Here is a 7,868-nt window from a genome sequence, read left to right on the forward strand (position 1 = left end):
AGGTAAGAAAAATGAGAAATTAAATGAATAGCCTTAGATTCCCACAGGTACATCATGATAAAGATGGAACCAGAGCCTGGGCCTCCACTGTCCCTAGCCAACATAATCTTTGCCCATCTGAGCTGCCTCAGCTTTATATTAGTTTGCTAGTATCATGGAAGTCCAAGGTATTTGTCAAATATACTTCTGATTTGAGGACTCAGTTATGCGCAGGAAACTCATACCTCCTCATTAATTTCAACTTCACTTGGTGATCCGTGATACATTGGGTCTAGATAGGCCTTTGAATTTGGGGGACCTGTCTGTTTATTCCAGTTAATGTTACATAGATGAGATGTGCACATGGTTAATTTAAAACATCACTCAGGTATTTGGTTATTGCTGATGAGATAAAGCCAACACATGAAGGCTAAGCTTTCTGGAAATGCATTTGTCCCTGATAGCAATGGTAACCAGCAGGATCTAGTTTCATTTATTGCAGACATATTTTCATTATTAAAGGGCATGTTGTTTGTTAAGGCTTGTGGTTTCAGTTTCTCAATCTCCTTGACACCCAAAGGTAGAATTGTGGCCTTTCTGTCATGCATTTTTCTCGTAGAATAAGCAGCAAGTGGAACCACAAAGGTGTTAATGAATGAGATGGTGATACAGTCAGTCTAACGACTTGACAGGATATGTATATCTGCACGTCTCCTCTTCATTGGGTCTTACTCCCTCCCCTGACTGCATTTAGATGTGGGAGCACTGTACTTGACTAATTTTCAAGTCTGTGACTAGAGGGGAACCTCAACTGCATTTTGAATGGATTTGTATCCAGAGTTCACTGAAATGAGAGTCAGACTTGTGATTAATGCCTCTAGGTGGTGCCTGTGACCTGTATTTGGATTCAGTAGCTTTGTATGTCAGGCAGAGGAAGAACACTATAAAGGAGAGAGAGAAGGGGGAGGGAGAGAGTGAGTGTGTGGACGTGTGTTCCACTTCCCAAGTTCTGTAGAGAGGCAACGTTAAAGACCAGGGACCCTCTGTGGTTATTCACTTCTCATTTTTCCAGTATCCTTTGTTTTTTCTCTCCTTGGAAAGGGAGTTCGCAAAGTTGATGTAAGTAAGGAGGTGAAAACGCAAGGAGGAAATTGGGAATTTTTATAGTTTAGGACTAGCAGTTTATGTTTTTAGGGGTGATAAAATGACTCATGTATATATCACATACAATATTTGCTTAGTGAGCATACACAGAAGGCATTCTGTTATGTATATTCTGTAATGCATACACATACCCAGTCTTCTTCTCCCTTTGTGTTTTATTTAGCCCTCTTCACTGTTTGCAGGTTGGGAGGTTGATTTGATCACTCAGGTTTTTTTCATAAGTTGACATTATGTGTGATCTATTAGGTTTTATTAGTGTTATAGTGTAACTAAGGCAAGTGTCCATGTGTCAGTCTAGAGAGCAGAGCTGGAACGACCTTTAGAGATCAGCAAGGAAAGGAGTTTTCAGATCCTTGGTTTTTATCTTGGGTTTAGAATTAATTAAATAAAACAGACAAGGTCACATAAGTGTGTAATTAACAGAGCCTAGATTGAATTAACAGAGCCTGGTCAACTGTATCCAGATTTCACCATCTTTTGACCATATCCATTCTTTCAGGAGATTTCAGTGGGTTTTCAGTGATTTCATAGACCAGGAATTTGGGGGGATAGTTTAGGATTGGCAATATTTTACTTAGTGAGGACATTAGAGTCATCCCTAATATCATCACTACTTTATAAAAGAAGGGCTTTTAAAAAAACGTTTTATTTGAGAGAGAGAGGATGAGAGTGAGAGAGAGCATGAGCTAGGGGGGAGGGCAGAGAGAGAGGGAGAGAGAGAATCCCAAGCAGACTCCAGCAGAGCCCAGTGTGGAAACAGGGCTTGACTCAGGGCTCAAGGTCAGGACCCTCAGATTGTGACCCTGAGATCATGACCTGAGCCAAAATCGGGCATTGGATGCTCAACCTACTGAGCCACCCAGGTGCCCCAAAAGAAGGAATATTTTAACACCACTTTGGTAAGAAGGATTTAGTCTCAGAATCAAAGTAAGTTTTTTAATAATTGAACTGTGCGAAATGCTAGATTGTTCATTTCACCAAGGACAAATGAGCTCCTCTTAGGTTTGTTGGTAATCCATGAGCAGCAGTAGAGAACTACTGATCTAGGACAGTATCTTCATTTTTTTGGAGGGATATATCAAGGTCCAAATAAGTTAAATGATTTGTTTAAGGTCATATGTCTTGCATGTAGCAGAGAACTGAGTTTTTCCTATTAGTTCAGTATAGAAATTTGGATCGCTCTCTCCCCATTTTTTTCTTTTTTTAAGCTTTTGTTGAGTGAAGAACACACATAAAAGCTTAGAAGAGGCAGTGTATGTCAGGCAGAAAATAGATCCCATAATGAAATTTTCAATTCTGTGTCATAATGGCATTTTTATTTTCTGAGAAATCTAACTTGTTTCTCTTTTCTCCCTGCCCTGTTTTCTTCTTTTCCATTTTTTCCTTCTCTGGCTTTATAGAGGTATAATTGAAAAATAAAAGTGGGTCTATTTAAGGTGGACAACATGATTTGATATGTATACACAATGTGAAATGATTATCACAATCAAGATAATGAATATTTCCGTCACTTCACATAGATACCATTTTTGTGTATGTGGTTCGTCTGGTTCTGAATCCTATTTGGAAATATACCACTATGAATTCAAGGGAAAGGAATAATGTTTACTGAGTACTTGCTCTGTGACGGATTTTGCTAGGTGTTTTGCATAGTTATTTAATCTTTGCCTGTCTCACAGCAGCAACAGAGATCTGGGTGAATAACATTAAATGCCGGAATCTTCCACACCATTGAGTTTCCTCGTGTTTGATATTTTCTTTAGAAACACAGACCAGTATCTTCTTGCCATCTGGAATTAATAATATTATTACCTATGTATGGACAAATTCCTCCTCGTTCTTCATTTTACTATACCTCTGGTCAAGAGAGGGGCTTTTAAGAATTACCAAACAGTGCTGGTGGGGGGAAATAAATCGAGATGAGCTACACTCATATGCAAATTAATGAAGGGGAAGGAGAATCAAGTCAACAAATGCCATTTTCTTTTGAAATCATTTCCCTTATAGAAAAAGGGGTGAAAATTCCCTAGTAACCAGTCTTCACTAATATGACCACCAGGGGGTGTTCAATATTGTCAGATTTCGGTGTTTCTGTCTCCAATAAAATCACAGCACTGCAGGTTTTCTGTAATGACATCTTTTTCTCTGTCCATCCTTTCTTCTTCAGAATGTCCATCCTTTCTAGGCAGATATTTTAATTTTAACGTGTCTTGACTTTTGAACCTTCAGTAATATTCCACGAAAGATAAATAGTTCTTTTATGAGATTAGACTGTATAATATGTATGAAATATTGAACTTACTAGTTACCTTGACCATTGCTTCTTAGGATAACCTTTCTAAAGCTTTCTGTGAAATGATAGAGGATAAACATGCCACTAGAATGTCCTCTGCCTCTCACCTCTTTTCTCATTTTCTTTGGTTCCAGCCCATTCTGTACAGCTGAACTTAAATTCCTCTCTCTTTAATAAAATATTTTCTGGCTGTTTGATTCTAGAGAAGTTTCTTCTGAACTCTGAAAGCATTTAAGGCGTCAGTTCCTAATTCCCCACGTAGTCCTATAATGTCTAACACCATTAGCATCTCCATTGCTTTCTTTCCTCTAGAGGGTTAAGAACTCCTAGAAGAGAAGCAATTGAAAACCTTTTCCCCACAATAGTGTAAGAGTGAAACTATGGTTTTAGTTACAATGGTAAGATGCACATCAGGCTCTGTCCTTGCCCATTGTGTGAGAAATCTAGTTCCACCAGATTGTTCCAAATGAGTCCTGTGAGTCTGCCTGGGTTTCCTGCCATGGGTGCATATGTCAACTAGTTGCTGCTGCCACATAAACATTTAGAGTCTCTGCTGTGTGGTCACAGTGCTGCCCATCAAACTAGCCTCCTTTCCAGCTCCTTTTGCAGAGAAATATTTTAGAGTTTGTTGCCGTTTTTTTATTCACTCTTTTAAAAAATTTTTTAAAGATTTTATTTATTCATGAGAGACTCAGAGAGGGACAGAGACATAGGCAGAGGAAGAAGCAGACTCCCCGCGGGGAGAATGATGCAGGACTTGACCCCAGGACCCAATTTGGGTCCAAAAGCAGATACTCAACCACTGAGCCACCCAGGCGCCTCTTTTCAAACCCTTTTTTAAATGAAAAGCCATGTTTATTTTTTTTCGTTTACAAAATCCACGGTCCTTAAAAAGTTTTAAATACAGAAATGGTTTTTTTGTCTATGTTGACGTGTAGGTGTATGTGTATATACTTGTGTGTGTGTTTACATTAGACGTTTTATTTTTACAAAACACGTATATTATCATATAATCTAAATAATTTATTTCACAAAAGTCTGTGTCCACAAAACAAAACAATATCTCTATGAAACATTCAAATAACAATAGCTTGGGTACCAACCAGTAAAGGAGTAAAAGGATTACACTTTTCCCTGGGTGTTTTTTTTTTTTTTTCCCAAGTGTCCTAAAACTCACCCAGGTCACTTATATCCTTACCTCAATACTGTCTCCTAACTGCTCACCTGCAGCTGCCTTCTGAGACTGCATCCAGTCCTGAGGGCCATAGGCTGCAGCCCCCTAAACCCAGGAGAATTCTGCCAGGAACTCGACTGCCCACAGGCATTGCCTCACTCTGGAGGCACCACTGTCATGGTGTTCCTCATGCCCTCCTTGCTCCTGGTAGAAATATCTATGGATCCACACTTCGAGGTGTGAAAGAGGATACTTCTCAGCATCAGGCTTCATTGAGGTGCCCACAACAAAAAAGCCTGCCTCAAGATGGACAATTTTTTAATCATTTATTGATTAATTGATAACTCATTTTTTTTCCCTTTCATTCAAGAAAAATGTTTGTTGAGTAGTAACTCCATGCCAGGGGCAATGCTAAGGGCTGGATAGACATTTCCCACCTCGTGTCCTCAGATGGCCTGGCAGGGACGTGTGGCGAGAGTCTATGCTGGAGCAGGGTCCAGCATTAGGTACACCCTGGTCCTGAAACTGACATTCCCTTCAGTGACTTTGGCCCTTGGTCTCAGTTCTGGTGGTTGGTGGCCTAACCTTTCTTATGTGGGTTTCCTTGTAGGCAGCAGCTTACCTTGTTGACATCTGGTTTTGGTTTGGACATATCCATCCCCTCCCTTCCTAGTCTATCAGACATTTTATATCTTTAACTCTCAAGAGTGTGGCTTTGGGATTCATGTCATTCTTTACCAGGAGGCACCTTCATGCACATTTATAAAAGCAGATGGTTCTACTCTACTCTACCAAACAGACCGGAGCTCCAAATTCAATTGCCATGTTGAGAGAGAAACACAATTCTTTCAACCTACAAAATCTGAGCTATCATTCAGCTATAATATCCTGTAATAACTATATATATAATTTTGAATTATTTTTTTCCTCCTCCTCCTCTTCCTCCTAACTTAACTTTATATGTAATAAATGCTAGCTGATATTATTAAATATTCCTTGAAAACAGATTTTAAAATCTGCATAATCCTCCATTGTATGAATGTCCCATAAGTGATTTCACCATTTTATTGGGAGCTTGTGTTTTGTTTGTAAATTTTTGCTGTTCTATAAAATCTTGTGATGAGAAACTTCAGATGTAAATCTCAGTCTACACTTACTGGCTTTTATTAAACAGGGAAATTTTTTCCATAATTTTCCACCCATTTTCCTTTCTGCCAGCAAGGTATGAAAACTATCCCACTGTATATTTATTAACAATGACTTAAAGCATTAATTATTTTGGCATTTTGATAGAAGCATTATTTTAATTTATATTTTTTGGTTATTACTAAAAATGTACATTTTAACATGCTTGTTGGCTTTTATATTTCTATTAGCCTTTAATGCTTTTTGTGATGATTTATGAACTTGCTTTATATTGTAAACATAATGGCCCTTTGTCATAATTGTGCCAAGAGTTCTTTTTCTATTATGTTATCTTTTCATATTGGTTATAGAATTTTTGATGGGTGTAAACTTAAAATTTTTATATGTCCAATTTTTTTCATGTGTTTTTGTGATTTCCTAGCAAGTATCATTCACATTCAAATATCAGCAAAATATTTGCATATATTTTTCCATTTAATTGCTTTATTTTAAAGCCATTTTAAAAACATGAGGTTTATTAGAATTTATAGAATAGCTTCTTTTTTTTCTCAAAAGTTGATCTAGTTTTTCTTACATTCTTTGTTAAATAATTACTTTTCCCTTTTGTTTTATGATGTTGCCTTTATGATATATTACATTCTTTTATCAGCTATGGTTACTTTGGATTTGTCAACTTTGTTTTAGTAATCTACCTGTCTCTTTCCTAGCATGGCATTGACTTAATTACTATGATTTTAAAATAATGTTAATATTTGATAAAGCAAGACTCCTTTATTACTGCATTAAAAATTATTCTGCATTCTTATCTATTTATAGCTCTGGGCTAAACTTAGAATAATTTTATGGTTTTATCCATTTAAGTTGGGATTTTTCCATTATTCCATTCAATAAATTTTTATGGGGTCCTTCACTGTGCCAGGCATTCCTTATTCTAGGAATGCAATTTTGTACAAGATAGGCAATTATTGCTGTCATGGGGTTCATAATATCTTAGAGAAGACAGACCATAGACAAAACCAGGAGTGGCTATATAGCACAATGTCAGTTGGTGATAGGTGAGACAAACAAAAGACAGAGAATGATGGAGATGGTATTAGATAATGTTCAAGAAAGTTTCTATGAGAAGATGGTATTTGAATAAAGGGAGAGAGAGTGAGTGGAAAGGAGTAGCCACTTACAGGCTAGGGCTTACAGGTGTCTGGTGGTCAGAGAAGCAGGAGGAAGGCTTATGTGAACCGAGGGAGTGAGGGGTTTGGTGATGAAGCCAAAGATCTAGTAAAGGGCCAAATCACATGCCACCCTGTAGGGCCTGGAAAGCACTTTGGATTAAGCAGATGTTTTTTTCATTAAAATTATGAAACATTAAAAAAAAAAGATTATGAAACATTTATAAGTTAATTTGAGAAGGAATTGACATATTTTCAGAATTCCATTTTTCCATTAAAGACAAACCATAAAAGATTCTAACTATAGGAAACAAACTGAGGGTTGCTGGAAGGGAGGTAGGGGGTATGGGGTTACTGGTTGATGTGATGAACACTAGGTGTTATATGCAACTGATGAATCACTAAACTCTACCTCTGAAACTATAATACACTATACGTTAATTAATTGATTTTAAATGAAAAAAGAAAACAATGTCTCTGTGTTTTCTTTTCCTTTTATTCTCCCCACTTCCTTCTTCTTCACATTTAATAGTAAAAATATGTCATGTTTTGGGGTGCATGAGTGGCTCAGTTAGTTGAACTTCCAACTCTTGGTTTCACCTCAGGTCATGACTCTCGGAGTCCTGGGATCAAGCCCTGCCTAGGGCTCCCCACTCAGCAGGGAGTCTGTTTAGGTTTCTCTCTCGCACTCTAAAAATATATGCATAAATCTTTAAAAAATATGTCATGTTTTCTATGTAGTTTCCTCAGAAATTTTTAGGTTATTTCTAGATATTTTATATATGTTTAATATACTGTCAGTGGAATATATATTATATTGTATTTTCTAACATCCTTTCCGTATATAAGAAAGTGTGGATATATATTGTACATCTTACACTTGATTTGAGATTTTCAATTAACTCTCTACCACTGTTGTGTAAAATGGTTGTATCTATTTTTATTT

This window comes from Vulpes vulpes, chromosome 2, assembly GCF_048418805.1.
Source record: "Vulpes vulpes isolate BD-2025 chromosome 2, VulVul3, whole genome shotgun sequence".
NCBI lineage: Eukaryota > Metazoa > Chordata > Mammalia > Carnivora > Canidae > Vulpes > Vulpes vulpes.